Source organism: Ursus americanus, chromosome 28 (assembly GCF_024610735.1).
Source record: "Ursus americanus isolate L20-20 chromosome 28, mUrsAme1.1.p, whole genome shotgun sequence".
NCBI classification, from domain to species: domain Eukaryota; kingdom Metazoa; phylum Chordata; class Mammalia; order Carnivora; family Ursidae; genus Ursus; species Ursus americanus.
The window spans coordinates 20,479,451-20,499,392 of NC_142154.1; the positions used below are offsets into that span (position 1 = coordinate 20,479,451).

Below are 19,942 nucleotides of genomic sequence, written 5' to 3' on the forward strand. Positions count from 1 at the left end.
GACCAAGAAGGACCTGCCAAACACACAGTGGGGCTTTTTAAGTCTTGTTGTTTTCACTATCACTTGCCTTAGAGACAGGCGAATGCCAAGGAAGGTGAGCTGTCGATGCCTGAGAACTTCACCATTGGAAGAGGTGGGCTTGTCCCCAAAGCCAAGGACATGTTTCTCTAAACAGCACACAGAATTCCAAAATCTTGGTGCCCAAAGTTACATTTGGGATTAACCAAACCAAGGTTTGCAAAACTTTTTTGATGATAAATTTATTTCACAGTGTAAAAGAGTAAATATACACACATCAAGCTGAACAAGGGTCACACACAAACAATACTTACCTTTTTATTCTGTTTTCTATAGCAGCTGCACCATTTTACATTCCCGCCAACACTGTATAAAGGTTCCAATTTCCCCCACAGTGTTGCCAACACTTGTTATATTCCATTTTGTTGATAGTAACCACCTTATTGGGTGTGAGGTTGCATCTCATGAGGTGGCTTTGATTTGCATTTCCCTAAGGATTAGTGATATTGAGCACCTTTCACATGCTTCTGGGCGATTTGTAGATCTTCTTTGAAGAAATGTCTATTGAAGTCTTCTGGCCATTTTTTAATCAGGTTGTTTGTTTTTTTGTTGTTGAGTTGTAGGTGTTCTTTATATATTCTGGATGTTATCCCTTTATGAGGCATGTGATTTACAAATATTTTTCCCCATTCTGTGGGTTACCTTTTCACTTTGTTAATTGTGTCCTTTGATAACATGAAAGTTTTAAGTTTGGTACAGTCCAATTTATCTATTTTTTCAATTGTTCCCTGTGCTTTGGGAGTCATGTTTTGGATTCTTATGCTCTACTAAAACGATTTCAAAACTCACGAATGAGGGATGTAATGTATAACACAATAACTATAGTTAACGCTGCTGAATGGTATATATAAAAGTTGTGAAAAGAGTAGGTCCTAAGAGTTCTTATCACAAGAAAAACATCTTTTTCTTTATTTTTTTGTATTGCTATGAGGTGATGGATGACAACTAAATATATTGTGGTAATCATTTCATGATATGTGTAAGTCAAATCATTAATGCATATACCTTAAATTTATACTGCATGCCAACACAACCGGATAAAAACTCTCATGAATGGAATTGTTATCATCTGTGTTCCAGAAAATCTCACATTGCAATCCCTAAGGAAATAATGGATGAAGGCCATGATTACTCTGACTACAATCATTGAATGGAATCTGGTGGGTCATGTTGAAAACACAGGTTGAATCCCCTGGTTAATCTGAACATCACTAGGAGAGATACAACCAGACATTACGTATCTGCTGGTAGAAATGCAGACCTTTGAAACATTGCCAAAAAACTTTCACTGGAGTCTGATGGATTCTCTTGATCTAACAGGAAGTACAGAGGACAGAAGAACATGTTAACCAGCACCAAGGGAAGCAAACAATACAATCCAGAATATGGGAAATTCTTCAGGAAAAGGAAAAGCAACCCAAGCTCTTCAATAAAGTATGGTAACATTAAAGAGATGGAGAGAGAACAGAGAATCTATAGACTTAAAGAGACTTAAGAGACTTTTCCGAATGCAAAATGTAGGCTTATTTGGATCCTGATTCAAACAAACCAACTATAAACAAGTAACAGCAATAACAGAAATAATTATATGACAATTGGAGACCTCTAGAGACTGAGTGGATATTGCCGATATTAAGATGGGTAGTTGATTTTGTAGGCTGTGATAATCGGATTGGGGTTATATTAAAAAGAGACGTTCTGTTTTAGGAATATATTCTTGTGGTAGATTGCTGCAGTAATGGCCCCTAGCGAATTACTCCTGTTTCTATGTCCTTGTACATTTCTATCCCCTCTCCCACATCGATTGCAGGCTTGGCTACAGGACTTGTTTCGGAAAATAGGATATTAGCAAACATGAGACAAGCAGAGGCTTGAAAAGTACTTGCACCCTGGGGCTTGCCCTCTCTTGCCACTGGAAACTCTCAGAATGCTGCCACCATGGGGGCAAGCCCAAGCTAGTCTGCTGCAGAGGCCATGTAGACAACTGAGGCACTTTGGCCAACTGCCAGACATGGGAGTGAGGCCATCAAAGACTGTCCAGCCCCAGTCAAATCATAACCTACCTGCATCTGCATGAGAGAGCCAGACAAAGCCAACAGAAGAACCATTCGGCTGGTCCCAGCCCAAATTGACAACCCATAGAATCATAATCTGATAGATTACTGCTGTTTCAAGCAACTAGACAGCAGCAATAGATAAGCAATAGAATTCTTAAATATTTACAGATGAAATTACTGATGTTTAGGGATTGGCTTTAGGGGGTAGAGGGAGTAGAGGTGATCATTGTTATAACTGGTGAGGAGTATATGTGGGTTCATTTTCCCATTCTCTCTACACTTACATCTGGAATAAATTTTTTCATAATAAAAACAAATTGAAGGAAAAATAAGGAAGGGAAGGGAAAGGAAGGAAGGAGAAGAAGGAGAAGGAAGGAAACAAGGAAGAGAAATTATTCTTCTCCCTATTAACGTGTAAAGCAATTGAGACTCAGAGAGGGACAGTGAGTTCTGCGATGTAACACAGCCAAGCCATAGCCAGATTCATTGCTAAACATTCTCCTGTCTCCTGGGCCAGGCCCTTTGCATCCCCCCCACAAGATCAGAGGCAGGAAAAGTTCCATAGAAGAGGCAGTACAAGTAGGAATATTTTCTTCTCTTACTTGAGATAAAGCCTTGTGGCAGGTCTAAGACCTTAGTGATGGTGTGAGCTTAAAGGACAAATGATCTTCACTTATGGCGTGCGTTGTTTATCTAATCCTTGGGGAAGAGATATTTGTTCTGCCATGTATGTGTGTTAGGTTACATAGCAGACAGGCTGGGAATACCTGCTTCCATGCCCCACTGTGCTGTGTGGCACCAAAAGCTTATTCTGTTTTCCAACACCTGGAGTAACCAGAGCAGGGACAGCCAGCCCTGTGCCACACGGTGTCAGGACAGCACTTCTGACAAGTTTTCAAGTCCAAATGTATTAACGTTGCCTCTTTCCCACACAGACAAAATGAGCAAATCTTTCATTAATCGTCATGTGGGAAACTTAAGCACTGCAATTATTTGTCTACTGCCCCGGGGTATGCTGGGCATCTTTTAATCAGATGTTGCTACATAAAGCCACAGACTGCGCCCAGCCATAAACAGACATTAAAGAAGGATTTCTTCATGAAAAAGGCCCTTCCAGGTCTTATTATCCAATGTCGGTTTCCCTGAGAACTTCTGAACCTCAGCCGGCGCTCACAGGGAGGAAGGAAGATTCTAAAAGGTGATAACAGGGCCTGTGGCCAAAAAGTCAAATAAAAACAAAGTGAAACTAAACTGAAATCTTTCTCATAACCAGATGAGAGGGGCCTCTGTCTGCCTTGTTTTCCTGGAGCACCGTGAGTTTGCTGAGAGACCCACAGGGTTTTGTGTTTGAGGATTTGTCTGAAGTCCCCGAGCCATAGAGCCAGCTGGTAGGGCTCTGTGCAGCCGGCACTGTCACTGAGCGCAGAGACTGGCACAATTGGCAGCCCTTGCTTTATTGGTAAACACGGTGCTGGAATGCAATCCTGCAGGTGCACAATACGTGGGAGTCTCCTGGAGGGCAATGGGGGCGCCCCCAGTTCTCCCTCCTTTGAGGGACCTCCAGGACCCCTTCTCAGCTTCCTAAGGGTCACGCTCAGAAGTCAAGTCATTTTTCTCTCTTTAATTGCCATTTATTTAATATGTAAAACTTTTCGGGGCACCTGGGTGGCACAGCGGTTAAGCTTAAGCGTCTGCCTTCGGCTCAGGGCGTGATCCCGGCGTTCTGGGATCGAGCCCCACATCAGGCTCCTCCGCTATGAGCCTGCTTCCTCCTCTCCCACTTCCCCTGCTTGTGTTCCCTCTCTCGCTGGCTGTCTCTATCTCTGTCAAATAAATAAATAAAATCTTTAAAAAAAATATGTAAAAGTTTTCAAAACAGGGGGTCTGCAGGTGCGATGGTGAGGAGGTTGGGAGTCCTGTGCCCAGTGGGTTTAAGATTCTTTTCACTCTGGAGCACCCATGCTTGGTTGACCTGGGTGCTGACTGGCTGAGGGCTTGCCTGGAGTGGCCTGGTGGGATCCTCCTGTCCCCAGCCGCCCCAGAGAGAGCTATGATGGAGGAAGGATGGCCCCTTCATCTGTAACTCTGGCTGACCTGAGGCCTGGATGCCTGGGAGAGGACTTGCTTTGCCAGAGTTCCTTCTTGCCCAGGTGCTAAAAAATAGCGCTTTTCCAATTTCCTCTCCCAGCCCTCCCTTCTCCTCCATGCCCACCCCCACCATGTCCCGCTGCTGTGAGAGGCTTCCAGGTATCCAACGGTCCTTTACAGTGGGCGTGTGGAGGGCTCATGAGCTGGTGGCAGTTCCTCTACCAGCCCGGGGTGGGAAGCAAAGCTGGCGGGTGGCTGAGCTCCAGGGATCTGGGTTCTGCCTCACGCAGTGGGTAGCCCTGGGCTCCACTGGGGTGCTGTGCTGCTGCAGAATACACGCCCAGATGCATGAGCCATGATGCAGTGAATGCAGCTTCCCACAGCAAAATCTCAAAGCCGGAGTCCACGCCAAGCCCTGTGGCTGGCCCTGAGCCCCCGCAGGCCCCCAGCTTTCCAGATGAGAAGCTCCCCTCAGCCCCAGCATGCACAGAGGCCGGCCTCCCAGAGGCAGCAGACAGGTCAGGGCCCAGCATGGGCACTGGAGGATTCAGACCCTGCAATAGGAACCAGAGGATGGATAAGCATTTCAGTGAGGGACTCGGAAAGCTTCTGGGATAAGGTGAAGCACTGGTCTGGTGACCAAAGGGTAAGGCTTTCCAGGAAGCCGGTTCAGCTCCAGCAGGAGCTCCAAAGGAGAAGAGTTCACAGAGTTAGGGGACAGTAAAGTGTGACACCCACCTGTGTGGCTCATGGGGTGCACAGGACAAGGCGTGGCAGTCCAAGGATGCAACCCTGGCCTCCTGACACTGTCTGCTGGGTGGAGGAGTCTGCTGGGGGAAGACCCCAGGGCTGATCCCTGGACGGCCCTGTCACTTCCATTCTCCCTGCCCAGGCCTTGCACCAGGACAGTGACCTGTGCACAGCCCACAGGGGCAGCCAGCCCGGGACTGCTAGGGTGCCGGTGGGCGCAGGGTGGGCAGCAGGGTAGCCCCTGGCAGGGCCACGGACAGGAGGACTGCCACAGGAGCACAGAGGCAAAGGGCCCTCCTGGCATCTGTCCCTCGGAGGCTCCCCTGGAGCAATGCCAGGACTCCCACACCTAGGCAGACGGGCAGTGGTCCGGGGGGTTAGGGGACCTGGGTTGGTGCGAAGAAATGGGAGAAGGAGGGCTGTAGGGCGGGGACTCTAGGATGCGGAGGCAGGTGGCTGACACTAGGGGGCAGGGAGTGGTGGCGGGGACAGCGTCCCGGAGGAGGGAGCCGCCCAGGAACGGGGTCTGAAGCGCGGGCTTGGTGGGCGACGCGGGCCAAGCCTCCGGGTCACGGCGGTCCCCGCTCCGCCGGCCCCAACTCGGACGGACCCCGCTCACTGGCCGGCTCCGGAGCCCCCTCCCGGAGGACTCGGGGCAGGAAGCCGGGCGCGGCTGCCCCGGGTGGTGCGCGAGCCCCTCAGCAAGGCGGGAGGGCCGGCCTGGCCCCCCGGGCCCCGCCGTGGCCCGCGCAGGACGCCTCCCGTTCGCGGACGCTCTCCCGCCAGCCTGCCCGCCCGGCCCAGGACCCCCGCGGCCGCCACGGGGCAGGTGCGCGCGGCTCACAGCCGCAGCCCCACCCAGCTCTGCCCCCGGCCTCGGACCCGGCTTCCGGGGCAGGGGAGCTGGGTGCCGGTGGAAGGGGGGCGGAGAGCAGGGTGGAGGGAGAGGGGAGAGAGGCGAAGTGCAGGGCGGGGTGCGGAGGAGAAGTAAGGGGGAGGAAAGGAAGGAGTGGGGATAGGGCGAGGGGGAGGAGAGGAGTGACGAGGAGCTGGGAAGGAGAAGGAATGGGGAGGAGACGGGGTGGGGGGGGGGCGGGGGAGCAAGAGGATTTGGAGAGGGAGGAGCGGGAAGAGGGAGGATCTCATCACTGCTTGTTTCCTAGGCCCAGCCCAACCCCTGAGGAAATGTTGAAATGGGTGAAGCCTGCATCGCTTCCCAGGCCTAAGGGGTCTGGGACTTAAGCTCCACCAACACCCCCGCCCCCTTTCTTTGTGTCCTCGTTCCTGACTCCCATTCCCTGTCTTCTTTCAGCACACCCGTTGGGCCTCCACAGCTCCTAGGCAGCTGTTCGCACTAAGCTAGGTTAATGGACCCTGGACCTCACCCAAGGCTAAGCAATTTTAGATGAGACCCCTGTTCACCAAATGATTGTGTCTACTTGGGGGGACTTCTGGCCCTCAACCGCATGCCCCAAAACCAGAGGGAAGGAAGAAGAGTGGTGAAAGCTAGCTGTCTGGCCTGCACTGGGAGGTACCCCTAGCTGACCCCTCTCCTACCCCTGGGTGCCCCTCTCTGGGGAGAGTCCATTCCCAGGACCTGGGCTCTGCCTGCTTAGTTCTTGTTCACTAGTCTGTATTCCCACTACCTATTACTTACCTGCGGATGTGTGTTAATACTTGCTAGAGAAAACTAAAAGAATTCATAAATTGACCCATCACAAGAAGACATCTGTGTTGACCCCTTTCCTCCCTACCCGCCTCTTCCAGGTAACTGCCGGTGGTGGTTGAGTGTGTGCTGTTCTGGGCACACACCAACATGCACGGATGCATAGGAATTTGTACAGATACGAGGTCAGGATATCATAAGAAGTGCTAATGGATGATGAATGTTCCCCAAATGCCAAGCACTGGGCTCAGGACTTTCCGTATATTATCTCGATTCATCCTCGCGAACCTCTGAGTTTTACTGCTGTCATCTCTGCTTTTCGGAGATGAGGAGTCTGAGGCATAGAGTTAAGTAGCTTGTCCAGGACCACACAGCTACCAAGTGACAGAGTCAGGATTTAAGCCTGGTTCCAGAGGCTGCAAGTTAACAACCAGGCTTTCCTAGTTCTCTCTGCACATAGTTCCACGGGTTGCTTTTCCATTAAGACTATGTTCTTTTCTGCAACAAATAGAAGATTCTAAGAGGAACCACTGGTCCTGGGCATTTGAGATTTTGACAGATAGCTAGCAAAATGCTCTGAGACAGAGGCAGCTCTACACCCAGCCTGCAGGTCCAGGCTCCACACTCAACCTCCCCAACCCCATCACTTGGTCCCCCTCAGCCCAGGGCGTAGGGATGAGGGACACCCCCAGATCAGGGCAAGATGCTCACAGGCCCTGGAAGTGGGTGTGATGCCATTTGGGCAGAGAAGTCCAGGGTGCTGGGTATCCAGAGCCAGTTCTAGAAGAGGGTGTGCAGTGATGGTGCTAGCGGCATCGCCTGGCTGTGGCCTGGTCCAGCTGTGGCGTCAGTGTCACATGGTGGCCGCAACATCTAAGCACGCCTGCTTCTACCACCATTGGTCTGCAGAGACCTCTTGACCCCTGCTCGTTTTCCCAGCCTGTTCCTCTAGCATCGTGAAGATTCTAGGAGCACTCTTCAAAATAAAATCCATTTTCATTTAAAGGGGCTGTTGCTGTAGAGTAAGAACCCTCCTGATTGCTATGTAACAACTGGGGGTTTGTAAACTTTAAAATTTTTGTCAATCTGATAGGAAAAAGAAAATAAAGAAAGGAAAAGTGTTTCATGGGTTTAATTGCTATTTCCTTATGATGGGGAGGTGGGAGTGGAAACTGCTCACTTCAAGTAAAATCCATTCTCTCCTTCTAGGATAATGGAGATGTACCTGGACAGAGGTGCTGAGCCACACTACATTTCCCAGACTGCTGAGCTGGACTACATTTCCCAGGGTGTCTTGCAGGTAGGTGTGTCTTCATGATGTTCCCACCAGCAGAGTGAGAGGAGATCTGGGCTAGAAGTCACTTCTGTATTTTGGCCTGCAAAGAGTGGCCGTGTCCTCTCCAAGCTGCCTAGAATCGGGCTGTGGCAGCAACCCAGCTGTGGCAGAGCAGTGGCCTGTGGGAGGGTGATGACTTGAGGTGTGGAGCCTGGGGCCCCAAGTGACCGTGAGGAGCCGAGAGAAGCTACTCATCCCAGAACTGAAATCTGAGAAAGACAGAAACTGAGATGATTACTTTTATGGATCAACCTAGCTGGGCCCCAAAGCCCAGATATTTGGGTAAGCAGCATTCTAGATGTTGCTGTGAAGGTATTTTATAGGGGAGATTAATATTTAAGTTAGTGGTCTTTGAGGAAAGCAGATTGCCCAAGATAATGTGGGTGGGCCGCATCCATTCAACTGAAGGCCTTTAGGGAAAAAAGGCAAGACATCTTGTGAGCAAGGAGTTCTGCGCGTGGACTGCCTTCAGGCTCCAGCTGCAACATCAGCTCCTCCCTGACATCTCTGCGGCCTGCCCTGAGGATTTGGACTTGCTAGCCTCCACGACCATGGTGGATTCTTTAAAATCGTTCTGCGTGCGCATGTGCACATACAGACACACACGCACACACACCTGCACCTTAAGGTTCTTTGTCGGCTTCATATTCCTCCCCAAGAATTTTGTAAATTAGGTACCTTAGCCTTTGGACTGTTATTTGTGCTGCAGGCATTTTCTTGTTGTCAACCGCTTGTCTCATCATTTTGTTTTTGGGTGGCTTTCATCCAAGAGAATATATTGGTTGCGACTCAACGCTTGTGATAGAAATCCAGCTCCATCCAGAGTAATGCGGAGGGTGCCCGCCGAGCAGTTCATATCACTGCCCCCTTTTAGTACTGAGGATTCCCACAGGAAACAGTGCGTCTCTCGCTTTACGTTCTTTCATATGATTTAAAATCTCCTTCATGCAGGTCCTCCAAGATTGTGGTTAGGTCTGTGCCTAGATTATTCATGATTTTTGTTGCCATCGCAAATGCTATCTCCTACCTGGTTAGTAAGGGCGTATAGGAGAAGTGTGGTTTTGTTGTGTATTTGCTCTGCGCCCACCTGCCAATGGGTTCTTATATCCTGTCAAACCTCTCTGAGGATATTAGTTATACCTATTTTAATGTCCTCTTCTGATTCTTGTGTTATCCTATTTTCTCCAGGGTTCTTTCTGGTTCTTCCTTGGCAAGTGGTTGGTTTCCTTTAAATGTATGGGGATTCTTGGTTGTCTGACCTCATTTGTAAATGAATGTCAGGATGAGGGCTCTTCAAGGGGGTTCTTGGGTCTCTTTCAGGGGGTCCACAAAGTAAAAACTATTTAATAGGAATACAAAGACATTTTTTTTCTCTCGTGAGTGTTCAACAGAATTTTCCAGAGTTTAGATAACGAGTGATACCATAACAGACTGAAATCAGAAGCAGGTGTGAGAATCCAGCTGTCTGTTAAGCCAGACATTGGTGAGATTTTCAGAAATACAAAATCATGTCATTCATCTTACTAAATAAGCTATTCTTAGGCAAAGATAGCTATTTTCATAAATGTTATGTTATTCGTGTTAACATGTATTGGCTTTATTATCATTTAAAAATAAATAAAGACTTAAAATTTTTCTGCATTCTGTAACTTCTGTTACAGTAAGTATCAATAGTTTTTTCCCATGAAGTAGGCCTCTCTGGGGCCCTCGAGCATTTCTAAGAGGGTAAAGGAGTCCTGAGTGCAGCCCGTAAGGGAACTGCTGGTCTTGACTGGTCACTCGTGCTGTGTGGAGGATATCTTGAACACAAGCAAACCTCCCCTCTGTAAGGGGCTGTCCACTCTGGTCACAGCGACCCTGGGCCCCCCGGGCACTTGGGGTCATGGAGGCAGGCAGGGATGCGCAAGGGCAAAGCTCCTTCCAGGGCCTCTGATCTGCGGGCACTCTGTCTCTCACTTTGGCTCCAGTTCCCTGGGCAGGGTCCTGCCTCTCTCTCCGGGGGCACCCCCCACTCCCCCACAGCAATCTGCCATCAATATTAAAGCTGCACTCTGACTTTATCCTGGGGCAAAGGAGGCATTGTCCCAGCTGCTCAGGGAGCCTTCACATAATCACCTCATCAATGTCCCAAGACTCCTCCATGCCACCACTTCTCCAATTTCTAGATTGGAGGGGGAGCGGTTCAGGTTAGGATGGGGGTTAGGGTTTCCCAGCATGGTGGGCTCCTCTGCTCTTTTGGGTTTCCCCGATAAGCTGAGCCCAATTGCTTTCTATCTTCCAGAAATTCTCCAATGTTCTGATCTGCTAGTGGCACTTTTCCTAGTTTTCCAGGGCTTCTAAGTATTTGTTTTTATAGTTACTCTGGCATTTCAGAGGAGCTGGGGAGGGAGAAGGACCTAGATGTGGTTCATCAGCCATCTCGAGCCAATGTCCACGATGTTTGAATGAATGAATGAGCAAGGGCTCTGTGCCTGAGCGGAAGGGGAAGGAGGGGGCAGGGTTTGTATTGCTAAAAATGATTAAAGACAATTTAAATTAAATACAAACTTTATTTGCCCCTTCTTGAAGCAGGCAGTCTCTGTTGCCAAAGGTCCAGAGAACCACAAAATGGGGCAGAAAGCAGGAAACCCTTATAGGATAAAGAATAAAGAAAAGTTTAATTCCGGAGCCCAGCGTTGGCTGGGCATCTGGGGCCCAGCTGACTGGATACATGGCCTTTCTGGTCACACGGAGCATTTTCAGTTGTCTGCAGTTGGGTTTGAGGATGAGGCGCCCCAGGCAGGAAAAGTTCCATCTTGGGGCTAGATGGTTATTTCAACTGTACAGACAAGGTTGCTGTGAGGGTCAGATGGTGGCCTGCTTAGACGTGGAGACCAACCTGGGTGATGGTACCTGTGTGTCGGGGGAGGCCAGGGCAACCTGTCCCTGCTGTCATCAGGAGCTTGGCCTTGGTGGAAATGCTGCTGGGGGTCTGAAGGGACACCACACAGTGTTGTAGCCGATGCCCCTCCCCTTGGGTTTAATTTACAGGATGGGATTTAAGCCCTGGGGACATAATTGGTAGGAAGGAGGAAAAGAACGTGATGCCCACGTTTTGTTCCAATCCGGACTCTTCGGGAGAAGTAGACCCACATCTCCTGGGCACGGGGCCCAAAGGGAAGAGTGGGTGCTAGGAGGCATCCTGGGCGGGAGGGAGATGCAGCCGACTGTGTGTGGAGGAGACTGTGGGCAGTCTTGGGAGCTTGGGGAGCACCCCCTTCCTCCCTGCCTGGTCCTGACTGGTCACGCACATCAAGTGGTCATGGTCACCTTCCCATGAAAAGCACGCCTTTTAAAGATGTGGTCCACAGCTGCAGGGGGCCGGGTGATCGTAGAGCAGATCAGGGGAAGGAAACTTAGATCAGCTCACATTTTATTTAAAAGAAAATACTTCCCTCCCGACACAGGGTCTGAGCTCTGTGCCTTGGCAAACACACAAAACCAAAGCAAGCCCCACACAGCTCCTCTGCGAAGTCAGGCCGCACCCTCCGGATACGGGAAAGGCTTTCGTCTCCATTTCAAATGACCCTGTTTTGCCTTTTTTAGATGCAAATGTTTATTTGGTCTGACTCTCAAATACCTCAGTGCAGCTGAAATAATTTAAAACAGCTCAGTAAGAAGCGACCACTTCCCGCCCTTCTGAATTCGGACCCCCTGCTAGGGCCCCAGAGGACTGGCAGGACACCTGAGGGGCAGCACCAGCTCCCCCCCCTCCCACCACCACCACCACCACCACCACCACCACCACCACCACCACCGGGCCTCCCCGGCTGAGCAAACAGCCTGGTCACTCTGCGCAAGGACCCCAGCATCATGTAAAGGTGGGCGTTTCTGCAGGAAAAGCAGTGACAGTGCATGGGAGCCAGCAGTTGATATATGCCGGTCACCTCCCCTGGGAGAGGAGAGGGGCTCACCTCTCCAGGTTACCAGGTGCAGTTTGACTTTTTCCCCCCAATCCTGAAGCATCCCCCAGAAGGAGAGAGAGGGAGTGCATAGGGACCTTGTGGCACAGGTAAATCCTAGAGGGACAGGACACGTTGGAATCTGGTGGAGATAAACCTCCTTTCATGAAGTGTGGCGGTGAAGATTAAATTAGTAAAATGCCTAGAAAATATTCCAGCTGAGCGTGTGTGTGTGTGTGTGTGTGTGTGTGTGTGTGTGAGCGTGACTCGGTTGGATGGACCCAGTTTACCACCCTTTGTCTATACCCGCTGGATAGTGTTTGCTGGTGTGAGGATTCACGTGGGTCTAGGGGGACACTTCTCACCGATGTCAGGGGCTGTCACGGCACTACGCCCATTTTATAGATGGGAAAACAAGAGTCTGAGAGCTGTGAAGTCAGAACTGGAGCCTGAGCCCAACCACTGCCAAGAGACTGGCCGGGTCCCCGACGGCACCCCTGCCCCGCCTGGGCTCACGGTTCCTCTGCAGTGGGGAGCAGCCCGGGCTTTCGTCCAGGGTTCTTGCCTCATCTGCTGCCAACGGCCTCAGGCTTGCACCGGCCCTCTCCTTCTGCGGCGGGCCTTCCCTCCCCAGGTTCCCGGCGCTCCTACTGCTGGTCAGTGCACGTGGTGCTCCTGCTGACCAAGCTTGGCCCCTGCGCGGGGCGGTGATGCCTGCCCTCCGTGGAATGCACAACCTGTGCATGGGGTCTGTTCGCTGACCCGCCGGCACCAGTGCAGGACCTGGTACAGAGTAGCTGCTGGAATGCGGATGGTGGTGTCCTGCGGGGGAGGCTGGAGAAGGCTTGGATGGGAAGGCCAGGAAGCCGGAAGCTGGGCTGACTCCAGCACCGTCTGCCTTCCGGCCTTCTAGGAGGAAGTGTGGTCACCCACCTGCCCTGCCTCCTTGTTCACGGTGCCCACGGCCTTCCCTCGGCCTGCAGGGGCAGCTCGAAGCTGGCCTGGGCCCCGGGCCCCTGTGCTGGGACTGTCACGCTTGTAATGGGAGGGGGTGGGGCTGTGGGGGGGGGCAGTTTCCTTCAGGGTACAGTGGCCTGACCACAACCCCGTGGGCCAGACACCCTTCCAGGTGGTGACTTTCCGATCTTGGGAACATCACTTTACGGAGACACACTGGCTCACTGTGGTGCTTCAAAAGGGGCTTTCTGGGAATGGAGGCCCACCTTGAAGAAGGGCGCGGGAGGCTGAAGGCCTGGGAGCCAGGGGAGCTTCTTGCTGGTCTGCCCAGCTTGTCAGAAGACCAGAAGTGGCCAGGTAGACATTCACAGTGCAGGCCGCCAAATACACCTGGGAATCTAGAATGTGGTGAAGGTGACATCTCAGCCTGTGAGGTTATTCATTACTTAACATCGTGCTGGCCATCCAGAAAGAAATAAAACTGAGTGCCCAGTTCCTACTGCCACTAAAATATATTCCGGAGCGATGCAGGTAGAGGGAAGATTTAAATGCAGGAAGATGGAAACCATAAAAATATCAGAAGAAAATGAGAAAACCATTTGTAATACTGGAGGGGGTGACCTTTTTGATCTTGTCGCAAAACCCTGAGGCCATAAACAGCAAAACTGATTTATTCTACTAGATAAGAGCCAGGTATTTCTGTATGGCAGAAAACATCCTGATCAAAGTAAAAAGACAAATAATAAACGGAGAATAAAATGATGGCACATCCTTAAGATGGAATTATCACGCAGTCATGAAAAAGAACAAGGCGTATTTATGTCTATGACATAAGAATAGCATCGTGTGCATAATAATATATGCAACTACGTCACAGGCCGAGGGCTGCATCCAACTCTTGATTTCGGCTCAGGTCGTGATCTCAGGGTCATGGGATCAAGCCCCACTTCCCACTTCGTGCTCAGCGGGGAGTCTGCTTGAGATTATTATGGGGGGGGAGGGAACTATAACTAACAAATGCTTTTCTTCCAACACATGTTCATTAAGTTTGTATTTTTCTAAATAAACATCTGACAATGCCCAGGTCATCAAAAGAAATGCCCCAAAACTTAATGGCTTCCCTGAAATCCCCTGGATCTACGCATGCCCACCATGACTATGTAATCTACAAAGGGCACAGCTGTGGGAGCAGGAGAGGCTCCATCCATGTGTCTGGCCAGACCTCTGGGCATTTGAGGTTCCATGCAAGACTTCATGTCCCGACAGCCCTGGCCAGGGACAGGAGGTGGGTGGGCCTGGATCACAGCAGCAGGCTTGGCCCCTTGGCTTCATGTCATGGTCACCTGTGCCTGCCCTCTGTCAGGAGCCTCCTGTAGCAGAAAGGAGGCCACGCTGTAAGACTTACCTTCCCTCACATGGTGCACACTCAGATTTTTATCACTCTGGTAATTATTCCCACTAAAGTCAGACGTAATTCTGAAGGTGGGTAAAAGTAATTTGAGAAGTAGGTGGGCAGATGGCATAGAGCTGCTCATCCTTCTCTCAAACTGTCATCAGCTGTAATGGGTCTCAGCTGCCATCTCGTGTGATTATCACTGTTATTCTGCATTTGTGCACATTTCTGTTCGTGGGTTGGAGGGAGGGGGCTGAGCAAAGCTGCAGGGAGAACGTGAAACAGCCAAGTTCATATGTCCCTTTGTGCCATGCTTGGCTGGTGACTGGATCCTGTGTGGATTGGCAGGGGCTGGCAGCACGTGGAGGGGACCAGCTTTGCCTGGCTCTGCACACTCAGCATGAGCACTTCATATCATCCCTGGGCTTGGCACCTCTTCCTGGGCCTGTGTGGGCAAAACAGAACATGCACTAGGGGACAGAGCTTGTACAAAGGCCTGCTCTGACAATTCCCATCATAATAGTGATGCTGCCACTGTGAACCCATTTCTTCCTTGCAGCAACCTGGGGGGTGGGAACCACAGTTATCCCTATTTTCCTGATGAGTAGATTGAGATGTAAAAGGGTGGGACAGGTGGGACCCAGGACCTGAGGACCTGTAAGGGTGGGGGCAGGGGCTATGCTGCCAAGAATCAGGCCTATTCACTCAGTGGAATCCAGAAGCCTGGGCAATAGGAGGCAACTGGCACTACAGGAAGTGGAATGAACTAGGGATGAAGTAGGGAGGCAAAAAGGAGGAGTTGATCCAAATTCTGCCTAGGAAGCCAGTTGGATCCCAGGACCCTCCACGGGAATCCCCAGACAAGCCTGGAGGGTTGTTCTCTGAAGAAATTGGAGAGGAGTGGTTCTGGGCTCAGGGACCCCAAGGATAGCAGGGGACATCGGTGAGATTCTGGGCTGGAAAGGAGTTCGGATATAAGAAGAAAGACTTTACACTGAGAAGACCCCCAAGAGCCACTCCCCCACTCTATTCCCAGGAAGTTGGCAGCAGATCCCTAGGAAACGACCTAAAAATGCTTTCATATGAGGGTTGCCTGACAAAGAAATCTGCTCCATCTACCAGTCTAAAATTCTCTCCTCCCCCAAAATCTTCAAAGAGCTCTTCAGTGCTTCACTCTCAGCTATGAACAGATTGCCAAGGATCCCTGAACATGTGAGTGATGCTGCCAGAATAGAGTCGAACAAACAAGAAACAGAAGAAAGACACTCAGAGGGGTTAGAGAGAAGGGAGCAGACAGTAGTTCAAAATGAAACTCCTATCATTAGTATTCTCAGGGAGATGACAGAGATAGAGCATCTGAGAGACAAGATCAGCATTATATAGGAAGAGGTCATCAAAGCATAAGAAGGAGGATTTCTAATAGATGAGATAGAGGTGGAGTTGAGGAAATGTCTTTCAAAAAAGGAAAAGAGGGGTGCCTGGGTGGCTGGGTCAGTTAAGTGTCTGACTCTTGATTTTGGCTCAGATCATGATCTCAGGGTCGTGGGATCGAGCCCTGATTGGGCTCCGTGCTCAGCGGTGAGCCTGCTTGAAATTATCTCTCTCCCTCTGCCCCTCCCCCAGCATGCTCTCTCTCTGTCTCTCTAAAATAAATAATAATAATTAAATAAATTTAAAAGGAAGTAAGAGAGGAACTACAGCTACATGTTAAGTCCCGATGATTCAACTTCTGGAGTTACAAAAAGAGAGAATAGAGAAAATAAAGATATTTCAAATAAATAATACAAGAGAATTACCAACTGAAGGCTGGAGCATTCAAATAGAAAGAGCTCATGAAATATTAGGACTATGAACTTTTAAAGTTCCACATCAAGGTGTATCCTCATGAAATATGAAAGCATAAAAGGTCAAGAGAAAATCCTAGAAACTGGGGATTGAAAGGAGGTGTGTATAAAACATACAAAGCTTTAAGAATTAGAATGAGGACAGACTTCACAACAGTAGCACTGGAAGATAGGAGACAATGGAATTGTGCTTTTGAAATTTTGGTGGAAAATTATTTTCAACTTAGATTTTTGCATCTAGCCCAATTATCTTGGAAGTATGAAATGGTATAAAAGTATTTCTAGGTATGCAACATCTTTAAAGCTTTTACCTTCTGTATATCCTTTCTCAGAAAGATGCTAGAGGATATGCTCCAGTGAAACAAGCATGTAAACCAAGAGACAGGAGGACCTGGGGTGCAGGAAGTGAGGGACCCAGCCTGACAGAGAGGCTAAGAGAAGCCCCAAGGTAACAGTTTATACCACAGACCAAGAGAGCAACTGCTCATATCTGAGCGGAAGGTCAAAGGGCTGGGAAGGAGGTATCCAGGGAAGGGGGTGAACTGCCAGATTATCTGAAACAACTGTTGATAGGCATTTGATGAAAACATAGAAACATTTGGGGTAGTTAGCCATTAGGGCAATGAAAATAGTAAAAGGAGGCATTTATCTCTGGTTGGTGAAGAGTGAATTATGAGAAAGGAACATATTCATTATACACTGTTTGGCTGGCAATTAGTGATAGTCCTGGTAATGTAAACACTATTAATTTAACCAAAAATTATAATATAAAAATATATTAGGATGATGGGTGAGGGAGGAAAGTGGAAGCACAGTGAACTATGAGTGTCTAATCATCCACAATTATAATAGAAAGTCAACTAATTTCATCAAAATATAATAATTTAAACATAGGCATATTTTCATATTTTTTCAGAAGCAAATTTTTTTAAAAATTGAAAGCAGTGCCCCTGGGAGTGGGACTGTTTGATGAGAGATCAGGAGAGATTGGCTGCATTTCACTGTGAGACTAAATTATTTGGATTATACACTACATGCCAAGATCATTTTTCCAAAAAAAAAAAAAATTAATTGGAAAAGGAAAAGGAAGCTCCTGTCACTTGACCAGTGTCTTAGCTGGTGTGTTACAGAACAGGACGTGGGGACAGAAGTGAAACGTGGTCAGCAACAGGAGGATCCAAGAGATGCTGGGGAGTTGGGGTATTTAACAAATTGAAGAAATCTGCCTGGTAAGTGCCCTGGAGACAGAAATCCTGGGCCTGAAAAGCCAGTGGGAGCCCTTCTCTCTTCTGCAGGAATTCTTGTCAAATCACAACAGGTGGATTTGTTGACGAAATATTTGGCCTCCAAAAAATACCATCATTGGTGCTGGGACACAGGGATGATCTCGTGACTAGACTAAGAAAGTGATGGTCCTCAGGTAGTGTGGAGAAAGCAAGTTGTGGCACAGCTCCCTTGGGGTGGGGTTGGAAGGATGGAGGGGAGAGAAGTTTGACTGAGCACTTCCCTCTTTATAGGAAATGAGAGTAAGCCAGTGTGGGGGAGGAGGAAGCTAGGCCAAGTTTCCTTCTCAGGCCGGGTGTCAGAATTAGGATGTTCCCTGGAGTGATCTGGCACCCAGATCCTCACAGCCTTGCCCTTTCCACTCTCTTAGTCTACACTGGCCCCTCTTGGTGAGTTTTGCTGAGTCAGGGCCAGAGGGCTGGTCTTCAGGTAGATGGGGAGCTGGTGAGGAGCAGAGAGATGGGAAGGAGAAAGAAGGGCAGACTGCTGGAAGCAGTTATGAAGGAGGCTGAGCTTCCAGCCCTGACTCAGCACAGCCAGGAGGCAGAGGTGCAGTTGGCCCGAGTATGAGTTATCTATGCTGCGTAACAAATAACCACAAAACTGAACAGCTTTAAACAACAAACATGCACCATTTTTTTTTATTTTTTTTTTAATAATGATTTTTTATTATATTATGTTAGTCACCATACAGTACATCCCCGGTTTTCGATGTAAGGCTCGATGATTCATTAGTTGTGTATAACACCCAGTGCACCATGCAATATGTGCCCTCCTTACTACCCATCACCGGTCTATCCCATACAAACATGCACCATTGAAAACGGTTTCTGGGAACAGCTCAGATGGCTGTTGTGGTTCAAAGACTCTCAAGGTTGAAGTCATGCTGCTGCCCAAGGAAGTGGTCTCTGGAGGCTTGACAGGGACTAGAGGATGTGCTCTCCAGCTCACTCACACACATGGCTGTTGGTGGGAGGTTTCAGTTCCTCTCTACACGGGCATCTCCAAATGGCTGCTCACAACAGGACTTCTCCTAAAGCAAGTGATCACAGAGAGAGAGACAGAGACAGACAGAAGCACAAAGACAAACAGACAGCCAAGAAGGAAGCCACAGTGCTACTCTACCACCTAATCTCAGAAATGTCACACCATCACCTCTGCCATGTTCTTTTGGTCCCTGGTGCACTGTGGAAGAACGCCACACAAGGGTGTGCATGCCAGGAGGTGGGGTCTTCAGGAGCCATCATGGAGACTCCTTCCACAGGTGATAATGGCAGATGCATCGGTTGGGTACCTACTGTGTGGGACAGTCTGTGCTTCTGGCTGTGGCTGTGAAGGAGACACCTGCTCCCAAAGAATTATGCTCTTAGTGGAATTCCAGTTCTCTCTCCTCCATGCCCCAATCCTAATTTTCATAATAGAACCATTAACTCATATCTACTTCACCCTCTTCAGTCTTATCTCATTCACATTTCTCATTAAAAGTCTCATGACATCTCTTTGCTATAAGTTGGACGTGCTTTATTAATTTTGTTGGATGAGAAAATCGAAGTGCACAGAGATAGACCCAATACCAGCCAAAGGCTTGGCCTGCACGGTGATTCCATGGGTGGGTGAGCAGGGAAGACAGCTGGAGCTGAAGGTTCCCCACATGCTCGTCTCTGGTAGTGGCTTTCCCATTCATTCTTGCATTTCACTGATATCCTCATCTAAGGTACTGGGGACAGGGTAAGGACTAAGTTTCTTCCCTGTGGAGCTTATGGTCTGGGGGCTGGGGCAGGGGGTAGACATTAGTCCAAGTGTCTCACAGATAAATACAATTACAAGGGAAAAACACTGATATGAGAGAAAGTGCAGGGTGAAATGAGATAACAGGGAGTCTGGCTTGGCTGAGGGCCCAGGAAGTACCTCTGAGGAGAAAGGCAGGCAGCAGGGGATAATTCCTGGTTGTCACTAGGTTCAGAGAACAAAAGAAAGGCCCAAACCTCTCATTTATGTTCAGGCTAATATTAGCATGAAAGACATGTGAATAATTTATTTTTTTCTCACAAATATTGTTAATACTTAATGGTAAAGAATGAAAACTTGAGCCCTAAATTAAAAAATAAAGACAACCTTCAGTGATCTATTTCTGCACCAGGCAAGGTGTCTTCTTATAGGAACAGCAGAATCACCCAGAAACAAGTGTCTAATTATAGCAGTGCCATCTGTGGCACTAAAATAAGGATGATTATCAACACTATCTTTCAGGTTTTTCACTAAGTCAGAACAATTTGCTAAAAATAATCCATACTGTATCCGCAACGCCCCCAAACAATGTGTGTTTTCCCATCACTGTGGCCTGCTTGCTCCCCACAGCTCTGGAAACTGACAGGGAGCATTAAGCCCTCCTGGCAGCGTGTTCTTTTGTTGGCTGGTTTTCATCCTGAGCTTTGTCACTGGAGCAGTGGAAGATGGGATAGAGGTCTTGAATGGAGAAAGCTGGGTACATCTCCCAAAAGCCTCCCTGGGATTTCAGGGCTGAGAGCCCAAGGTCAGGTCTTCAGTT

The 19,942-nt window shown here is 49.0% G+C and overlaps 1 long non-coding RNA gene across 1 annotated transcript; it reads left to right on the top strand.

Annotated features, from left to right (window-relative positions):
- Positions 1-6,098: 6,098 nt before the first annotated feature.
- On the top strand, positions 6,099-9,609 carry LOC123790818 (uncharacterized). The gene is made up of 2 exons (XR_015722124.1): positions 6,099-7,939; positions 8,392-9,609. It is a non-coding gene; the product is annotated as an uncharacterized LOC123790818 (long non-coding RNA).
- The last annotated feature ends 10,333 nt before the right edge of the window (positions 9,610-19,942 follow it).